The 10409-nt window shown below is 41.8% G+C and overlaps 1 long non-coding RNA gene across 4 annotated transcripts; it reads right to left on the bottom strand.

Moving 5' to 3' along the window:
- Positions 1-4063: 4063 nt before the first annotated feature.
- LOC127299348 (uncharacterized) lies at positions 4064-7535 on the bottom strand. 4 transcript variants are annotated; one of them, XR_011745952.1, is made up of 5 exons: positions 7321-7535; positions 6248-6377; positions 5371-5468; positions 4815-4957; positions 4064-4266 (listed from the first exon to the last, which is right to left on the bottom strand). It is a non-coding gene; the product is annotated as an uncharacterized lncRNA (long non-coding RNA). The 4 variants fall into 4 exon arrangements; XR_011745950.1 differs by lacking the exon at positions 7321-7535 and having other exon boundaries at positions 6248-7291; XR_007850403.2 differs by lacking the exons at positions 4815-4957; positions 7321-7535 and having other exon boundaries at positions 6248-7291.
- Positions 7536-10409: the final 2874 nt, after the last annotated feature.

The following is a 10409-nucleotide window of genomic DNA, read 5'->3' as shown; positions in this document are numbered from 1 at the left end:
CGTGCAGGGTTGGATGATTTTGTTGATGGTGAACCATGCCAATATGCAAAACTGACTATGTCAGTAGTGCAGGATTTTAAATTCAATTGGTCACGATATAACCCCATGGTCCAATACAAAATTTATAATAAAACGTCAACTTGCCATTCAATGATTTTTGTGCAGCAATCAAAGTACCGCAATGGGGATCATGCGAGAAGATAAAGGGATCGCCGCAAGAGTTCTTGGACCTCTTCAAGATGATTTGTCAGGGAAGAAGCTTCTCAGAGGATGGTGGTAAAATCAGTAGCATTCATCTCCCAGCTATTCGTTACTTTGCTTATTTTATTACCAAGTGCATTCTAGCAAGAAAGAATGGAAGTAAAATATCTATCCAGGATCTAGCCTTTCTAGCTGCTGCATTACAAGGTAATAGGATTTATAACTTGGGTGCTTTGATAGCCAACAGACTTGCTACTAACCGTGAGAAGGGAGGAATTTGTGGAGGTCGCATCGCCTCTCGCTTATTAGCTATGCATGATGTAGAACCTCACCATCTTGATATTCAGCTCCCCGTAGAGAAACTTGACATAGTCTCCATGATTAAGCATGAATTTGTTTCTGATTCGTCTAATTTGAGCAACCTGTCTTACAGAATAACATTTTACAAGAAATCTTGGAGAATAACTAAGAAAACTGAAAAATTAGTAGAATTGCCTGCACCTGCTCTGTTTAACCTTGATTCCAGGGAGGACTGGTCAGTCACGGAAGGTGAACTGAAGGCACACCTAGAGAGAGATGGCCATCATGCAAGGGACAACACGGAGGAGGTCGAGGAACACCTCGACTCGTCATCAGATGCAGCAAGTTCTTCGCATCAAAAAGTTGGGCATGAGGAGCCTCCACGCTTTTCTTCTGCATCGGTGCCTTATTATGACTACTCCATGTACGATCCACCGTCATGGAACCCAGATCCTCGTTGGGGTTGATCTCCACTTAGGCCAAAAGCCTAAGCTTGGGGGGAGGTATACCGGAATCACTCATTCTTTGCATATTATGGTTGTTGGATACTTGTATATACTTGTTTAGTCTCTTTGAGTGGTTTTCTAATGAGAGGGAGATGATATTTGGGGAAGTGCTGCCTGAAAACAGATTCTGGACTGTTACTAAAAAAATTCGTGCGCACAGCCAGAATGTTATTTTGAGCTTCCAATTTTTGTGCATGTTCCCCAGGTTGTTTTTCTAACTTTCATTAGTTGAACACTTTTCGATCTGAGCAACGAAAGATTTTGGTAAAAATCGATTACTGTACTGCTGTCAAGTTTTGGCAGATTTCTGCCATCTTGCTTTTCTGTGTTTCTTTTAGTCTGCCATTTCTTGTTCTTGCTTTGTTTCTTTCCCAAAACACAAAAAGACCAAAAATATTTCTGTTGTTTCTCTTCACCACTTGTTTGCTTTGGTTTCTTGCATTTGTTTCGCTTTATTTGCTATTGCTAGTTTGCTATAAGAAAACCCAAAAAGATTTTGCTTTGTTTGCTTGTTTCCTTTTATTCTTGTTCTCAAATTCGAAAACACCAAAAATATTTGTTGTTCTTCTTTGGTTTGTAAAGTTCTTTATGAGTTCAATGGTCTTCGGTGGCTGGAGCGTGGTTTTCATTTCATATTATCCAAGCTACACAAGTGAAAAGGCAATAATGATGATATTCGACAATCTGATTGTGGTGAGAGGCTGGTATGAACTCTATTTGTTTTCATTTTTGTACATATACTCATCCATGTGAGCATACTTAGTTGGTTCATGTGAGGTATATGTCATTTAAGAAAGTCTAGTAGTTCATGATCTCTCATGTTTAGCTCCAATTTATTAATATGAGTAGCATGTCATGGATGTTTGCTTGCATTGTTTTATTCATAGATAGGTATGATATTGTGGTATCCTCCTCTGAATAATTCGGTTGAATTAACTTGGCACATGCTCACGCATGCATATGACTGAACAAAATTCAATTAAGCCTCGATGATTTACATTGCTTCAGAGTTCTTGTATCACTTTTATGCCTCAGTTAATGTATTTTGCCGCAAGCATGATTATGATAGTTACTGCTCTCTTGATTTGTCGCTCCCTAGTCTTTTGCTAGCCTTCACTTGTACTGAGCGGGAACGCTGCTCGTGCCTCCAAACACATGAAAACCAAGTTATTCCAGAGTGTCCACCATAAATACCTATGCATGGCATTTCAAACCATTCCAAGTAAATTCTCATGCGCTACCTTTAAACCTTCAAAATGCTTCTCAATTTGTGTTAATGTTTCATAGCTCCTGAGGAACTATGTGGTGTTTAACTTTCAACCTTGTCATTTACTCTTGACGGACTTTCATATGGACTAGTGGCACATCCGCTTATCCAATAATTTTGCAAAAAGAGCTGGCAACGGGGTTCCTAGCCCCAATTAATCAACTTTCATTAATAATTCTCTTCACATGTTTTGCTTTGATTCATCAGTAAGCAACTTAATTTTGCAAATAGACACTCCTCCATGGTATGTGATTGATGGAAGGCACCCGAGGATTAGGTTAGCCATGGCTTGTGTAAGCAAAGGTTGGGGGGAGTGTCACCCATAATAAAACTAAAATACGTGTGTAAACAAAAGAGAAGAGGAATGATCTACCTTGCTGGTAGAGATAACGTCCTTCATGGGAGCCGCTCTTGAAAGTCCGGTTGGCGAGGTAGTTGGTATACCCATTACCATTCGTTGATAACAACAAACACCTCTCAAAACAATTTTACTCCTGCTTTACAAATGAAAAGCTCTAGCGCATGTTAATCCCTGCTTCCCTCTGCGAAGGATCAATCTTTTACTTTTACTAGTTAAATGCCTGTGCGTTGCACGGCTCACAAACTTTTCTATCTATTGCACATGTTAACAAAGTAATATATAGTGTATATGAAAACTTAAGTAGATTATATTTTCAATAAAATTTAATTATATGAGAATCTATAATTCATCATTATATGTATATAAAGCAACAACCCTCGCCCATATGTACCCAAATAAACAACTCATAGTTATCTCTTGAAAGCTCATGACATGTCTTATTTTTTATGCCAGAAAGTAGTGTAAAACCAAATTCTATATCAATGTTCAGAATTAGTAACTAAAACATATAATTTTTTCACTAAATACATGCACGTAGTTACAAAATAACATTACAACTTTCAACCATGCTTTGACAAACTCAGCATCGATTAATTTCAGCGTTGTCCAAAATTTTGACGCTGTCGACCCTAATTACAAACTATATTTGGATGCATAGTGTGGAATTGAATTGGACTAAAATTCCAAATCCAAGATGGAAATGAATTGGCTTCTAATTCGTTTCTGTTGTTTGGATGTGTTCGGAAATTGTTGTTGGAATCAAATTTTGTAACCAATTCCAAATCTTGTTTGGATGAACAAACTATAAAATTTGATGAATTTTGTCCATAGGCCGGCAGGACGAAACTGCCAGGGGCGCCCGCTCGAGTCGGGACGGAATCCCCACCAGGCGGCGGCGGTGGCCGGAATCTGAAGGTGCAGCCTCCAGGCGGCGGCGGGCACCAGGCGGAGCATCGGGACGGGAGGGAGTCGGCCGGATCTCCTACAGGCTAATTCGGGAGCACGGGGAAGTTGCAGGGCGGTGGCTGCAGGCCCCACGGCGGCGGCAGTTGCAGGCGGCTGCTGTAGGCGGCGGCGGCGGTTGCAGGGCCGGCGGCGTCGGCGGCATGGGAGACGAGGAGGAGGGCTGAACTGCGCGGCACCGCCGGTTACCGGTCGCTGGTCGGGTCGGGAGCAGCTGCGGGGAAGGAGGAGAGCGACGGTCGGGTCGGCCCTTTGGTCTCTGGCATTTCCACGCCTTTCCGAGGTCGAGAGCTCGGAAACGAGGCAAGTGAAAAGGTACGCGGGCTATGATGGCTCAGAATTTGCCTCTAGTTTCCAGGTCTCAATTCTAAGCCAACCCAAACAGCCGAATTGGGCCAATTGGCCCCAAATTCCAATTCCACACTCAAATTCTATGCATCCAAACACTTAGGTTATTCAGCCTTGTTGCTTCCCTTTCATATGACATCTACACTTTCAATGTATTGGAAAAAACGAGCATGCCAATTGTTGAAAGACAGTATGATGGAACATATTGCACCACATCTTCGCATGTTCTCTATAATTCTTTGGTGTCCTGCTAACGTAGTATCCACATCCATGCTTGACTGCTTACCATACTTTTTCATACATGGTGTAGATCACAACCCCTAAAAGGGAGAAGAGTCAAACGTCAACAGATACGCTTAAACAAAAGTTAATTGCACCAGTCATTTCTTCTTTCAAGATCTCTTATATTGCATTCCATGTGGTAAATAGGGAGAAGACAGAAAATGATCAATACAACTATACAAGCATATTGTCCTAGAAAGCTGAAAAGTTACAACAGATATATATTTCTACATATCCATAGTAAAACTCGTGCATGCTACAAAATCAAATTCTTTTTGCAGCATAGTACTTACCAAACAATTAAGAAAAACAGATGCACAATAAGGATATGGATAGCAAAATATCCTTTTATGACAGGAAACCTATAGCATGAATGTCTCATCCGCTCTGGCATGTCAATAAATAGTGCATGTACGAAACAAAGGTCATGTTAGAAGATCGAACTTCAGATTCTCATTTCACAGAGGCTAGATGAAATAGTATACATTTGATGTTTTCTGGTTGAATTTTTACCAATACTTCGTAATGGAACAACATCTTAATAGGATAAACAGAGGTTTCTTGCTATAAAGTATTGAACTCCTACCATTGTACTCTCCTTGTCCTGTAGATTATCCAAATGAAAGCTCTTAAAAATCATCATCACTCTCTACATGTGGTATCACGTAACTCGTAGTAGGTCCCCATATTCTCAGGGCCCTATCAATAACTTTGGTCTCAAGGAAACCACTGCATAAGGTGTGAATTTATTTTCATACCACTCTCTCGAAGCATACGAAAGTTTCCATGAATTTGCATTTGAATTCTAAATTGAAAATAGAGATCAAAATAAAATATATCTCCATATATTTACTTCAGCAAATTTTTATCTGCTCAATAAATCTCACATCAAAGGTAGTCCAAGAAGGAATGTAAACAAAAGATGCAATCAAGTTGAAAGTGTAGCAACCATGTGAGGGAGGCAGCTATTCACTATTATCAATATGAGACTGATTTCATCCGCGGGCACTTCAGGAGTGGTGAACCAAAACGCAATTTTATTTGAGAATATATACTCTGCAGTAGAATATTTTTTATGCAGTGTAACTGAGACAGAATATCATATCAACACTTTGCCAATTCCAAAAATCTGCATTACTTACCTGTCTAGATAAGAGCTGCGATAGGCGGAGCACCATACGGCGTGATGTACCTCTTCTTCGGATCCAGCTAACTGTTCACTTCTTCGGATGCTAGCACCCTGTGGTATTGAGACAAAGTGTTGACACCGAGAATTGAGTGTTAAAGAAAACATAAACTTTGGAATTGCATGCTGGCACGGAGATTGTAACCGACGGACACATGTATTTAGAAGAAGTAAGAAGAACAAAATAAACCTTGCAAATTCTAGAAGGAAAAGTGTACATGAAACACCGGCTACACAGCAAGACTTGACATCATCCTTCAAAATTAGAATGCCAAACTCGAGCCGATCAGTGGATGGTACCACGTGCTTTTGACTGAAGCTTTTTTAAAGCATTACTAATTGGCCATGAAAGAGTCAGTTAACCTAGCAGAGATGTATAGATTGAAAATCTGGCAAGAATCCAACTCAATCTACAAACATGAACTGTACATGTTGCTTGCATCTAGCCCCCCTGGGAAATCTAATTTCATATTGCATGGTTTGAACAAAATGACAATACAAAGGTGAATAATAGCCTAAAGAACACATGTCACTGGCCATTGTCGGTTGGGCATGTCTACACCATGACGCGCCATTAAGACACCTGAGAGAGTCCACTATGGCCCACATGTAAACCATGGAAGGCTGTAAAACCATCTTTGTTTGATTGAAGTGATCATGTCGATCTTGGTCTAAGATGGGAATATCTTCCGCCAATTCAATTTTAGATTCAACTGGAATACATTTAAAAGTTACTGATTTTTTGCGAACCCAATTATGCAGCAAGTTATACAATAAGAAATGTCGATGTAAAGGAAGTCTATCAATATTTGAACATCGAGGAAGCATAGTACCTTATTCATGATCATATCGCAGAATGGCATTCCGGTAACTCATCCATAAATAACATCTCACATCCTCGGCTCAAATATTATCTTCCCTGGTGTCTTTAGTAAGTTCCTTGGAACATCCAGAAGAGCTTTCCTGATAAGAGAACGCTAGAATTAGTGAATAACAAGTATTCTAAAATCCTGATGCGTGTATTTAATGGACATACTGAACTATGGTAACTCCTTGTTTCAACTCAAAAGCTCCAGGGTTGTTGGGCATCCTCTTTTATACCATTGGCATGTCAAAGTTTAAATAAAAAATCTCAACTACAGGGTCTCCCCATGCGTCATTACCTAATCATACTCTTATAAATAGAAGCCTTGGTTTTGACTGACTGCCATAGAAGGAAGGTTGCTCATCCGAAAGTTAGTGCTCAGAACGGAACAAATAGACTTTTGAAGAAAATATTATTCACCATTTGTGTATATTTGATGTAAGAAACAGACTGTTCAGAAACATTCAAATCCACCATGGTAAAAATTAGCAATGAAGCAAATGAATAAAATCCAACTCAGTTTCTATTTATTATAAACATTTGCAGATACAGTGATGCCAAAGATATAACATGAAATTGCATATCTATTATTTAACCACGTTGAACATCCCATGTACTATTCACTGTAGGGCCAAATATTTGAAACATGGAGATGAGGAAAATCTGAAGGACCATACAACGGCCTAAAAAGCATATTCGTGCACTGAAGCGGCAGCGCCTGGTCGAGAGCTCTGGGCAAACTCTGGAAGGACTTTGCGGCACAGTTCATGGAGTACCATCAAGGGCTGAGTTGGACGGCGGCGGCATCCATCCCAACACATCCGCGCGAGAGGAGTGTGGCAACTAATTAAATCTGGAACGACAGTTCCCACCATCGAATATGTACCAAGAGAGCCAGAATTGCAATGTGTAGTGAGGCGGGCATCAATAGGGGATGAATAACGGGAATCCTAGAATATCAATCTGAGCACATCAGAGAGAGTCCAACTCTCCATCCAGGAAATTAAGGTACAGGGATACCAAACCGGAGAGTTTGAGGACCTGATTTTCTTCGCTGATGGAGACCAGAGCCATCCCATGTCCTATGCGTCAATCCACAGTGGCGAGAGGTGGATTGAATCCTTCCTGCCTAATTCTGGACTCCCGGTTAAGAGGTTCCCGGCATGAGCAACGAATCCCTGGATCGGTCTCGTGGGTGCAGGCGTCAGGGCAAGCGGAAGGGGGCGTGCGTGGGCCGGCGACGTAGCAGCCTGGCAGGGGTGGCTCCAAGGCGGCGAGTAGGCGGTGATGTGTACAAAAATCGCGGCGATGTAGGACACTGAGGCGGAGCTTGATCCGGGCATGGGTGGGGTTGACTGAGGGGGCTGTTTTGACTACCCGTTTTCTCCACAAGGCGCGGTATGCGGGAGGGCGGACGATGGACGAAACGGACGAGGTATTGGCTGACGACGCAACCTCTTCCCCTTTTTTAATCTTTTATTACTTTTATTTATGTTGTGTCTCCATCTTTTCTTTAAGCACTTTCTTTAGAGCACAACTGTCATTTTTAGTGTAATATGCTTGTCTCAAAATATGATTGATTGTGCTATAATTTTGATGTTTTTATCTTTGACAATCACTATTTCTAGTCTTTCTATGAACTTCAGAGGTGCCTGAGCATTTATGTTTTGCTGATCAAATATGGACAAGCGAGATACCACTCTATCATACTCTTTTATGAACATTGCAATCCCGCTTATATACATGATTCATGATGCTTATTATTAATTGTTGGTACCTTTCCATGATTGATATAGCTATTAGATGATTTTATTTGCATGTATCTTATCATGAACTGCCTAAGTGTTAGCCATAGCATGAGAATATTTACATCATATGAACAAATGTGTTCGTGAAAGTTCTTTTATCGCTCAGTTGTTAACTAAATTGCTTGGGGACAAGCAATAAGCTAAGCTTGGGGGGAGTTGATACGTCCAAAACGTATCCACTTTCCCGAACACTTTTGCTATTGTTTTGCCTCTAATTTGTGTATTTTGGATGCAACTAACACGGACTAATGCTGTTTTCAGCAGAACTGTTCTGGTGTCTCGTTTTTGTGCAGAAATCCAACTTTCAGGAAAACCTCGGAATTTATACAGAAGGCCCTATTTTCCCAGGACACTTACGGAGCCAGAAGGGCAAGTCAGGTGGAGGCCCGAGGGCCCCACACCCTAGGGCGGCGCGGCCCAGGAGGGGGGCGCGCGGCCCTAGCGTGTGGCCCCCTCGGCAGGCCTCTGACGCCCTCCTTCGGACTACTTATCGCACTCGACCTAAAAACGCACGGGAGAGAAGTCGAAGTCGCCAGAAACCCTCCAGAACGCCGCCACATCGCGAAACTCCGTCTCGGGAGCCAGAAGTCTCCGTTCTGGCACTCCGCCGGGACGGGGAATTGGAGGAGATCATCGCCATCATCACCACCGACGCCTCTCCATCGACCAGCCATGTTTCCCCCATCCATGTGTGAGTAATTCCCCCGCTGTAGGCTGAAGGGGATGGTAGGGATTGGATGTGATTGGTCATGTAATAGTGTAAGATTGTTAGGGCATAGTGCCTAGTGTCCGTAATTGGTACTTTGATGATATTGTTGCAACTTGTTATGCTTAATGCTTGTCACTAGGGCCCGAGTGCCATGATCTCAGATCTGAACATGTTATTATTTCATCATGATATTCATTGTTTATGGTCTTACCTGCAAGTTGTATACACATGTCGCTGTCAGGAACCAATGGCCCCGAAGTGACAGAAATCGGGACAACCGCAGGGGATGGTAGTGATGTGAGGATCACATGTGTTCACGGAGTGTTAATGCTTTGCTCCGGTACTCTATTAAAAGGATTACCTTAATATCCAGTAGATTCCCTTGAGGCCCGGCTGCCACCGGCTGGTAGGACAAAAGATGTTGTGCAAGTTTCTCATTGCGAGCACGTACGACTATAATTGGAACACATGCCTATTGATTGCTTTGTACTTAGACACCGTTTTATTATTATCTGCAAATGCCCTGCTTGATTGTTACATGAGTTTCTCTCATCCATGCAACGCCCGTTATCCGTCCCCGTGCCTACAGTATTTTAATCCTGCCGTTTACTATAATCACTACTGCTGTCTCTGTTACTCTGCTGCTGTTATTTCACTACTGCTACTGCCATAAAACTGTTACTACTGATAAACTCTTGCGAGCAAGTCTGTTTCCAGGTGCAGCTGAATTGACAATTCCGCTGTTAAGGCTTTCAAGTATTCTTTGTCTCCCATTGTGTCGAATCAATAAATTGGGTTTTACTACCCGCGAAGACTGCTGCGATCCCCTATACTTGTGGGTTATCGGAACCCCGGTCCATCTCTCATCATCATATACTCGTTCTACATGACATTGGAAGTAGTATCAATTATTTTCTGGTGCCATTGCTCTCATATTACTGCTACTGCTGCTGTGTTACTGTTACTACTGCTCTCATATTACTGCTGCTTTCACATCACCCCTATTACTAGTGCTTTTCCAGGTGCAGCTGAATTGACAACTCAGTTGTTAAGGCTTATAAGTATTCTTTACCTCCCCTTGTGTCGAATCAATAAATTTGGGTTTTACTTCCCTCGAAGACTGTTGCGATCCCCTATACTTGTGGGTTATCAGTTTTACAAGAGTGTAATCTTGTGCATCTACATCTCAGGATTTCTAATTTTGATCATGTTCCTCCTGTTAGTTTCTTTTCGTCCTTTGTTTGCTAGTTAGCAGCCAAGTTGTAATTATGCATTGGAATATTCTAGTGCATGTTATTACTCTTGTGGTCTTTCAAGACATTTCACATCGAGATGTCAGGAGAAACAAACTCCAGTACCTCGTCCGTCTCTAGGACTTGGTCAAAGTGTTGTAATCCGCAGATTAAAAGGCTTATGTAGCTTATGTTCTGTTCTACCTTAGAGTATCACAATCTTTTATATCAATGCCATGTTGTGTCTCATGATCTTCTTGATGAAGTGATGCTCTCACATATCTTTACTTGCCCTTCCTCCGAGCCATCCGTGCTTGGGAATGTTGGGGTGTAGTTGTTGATGTGTCCATCCGAGATTCTTAGCAATTCTCATTGCTTTGA

Source organism: Lolium perenne, chromosome 5 (assembly GCF_019359855.2).
Source record: "Lolium perenne isolate Kyuss_39 chromosome 5, Kyuss_2.0, whole genome shotgun sequence".
Lineage (NCBI taxonomy): Eukaryota > Viridiplantae > Streptophyta > Magnoliopsida > Poales > Poaceae > Lolium > Lolium perenne.
This window is presented reverse-complemented; position numbering and strand designations above follow the sequence as displayed.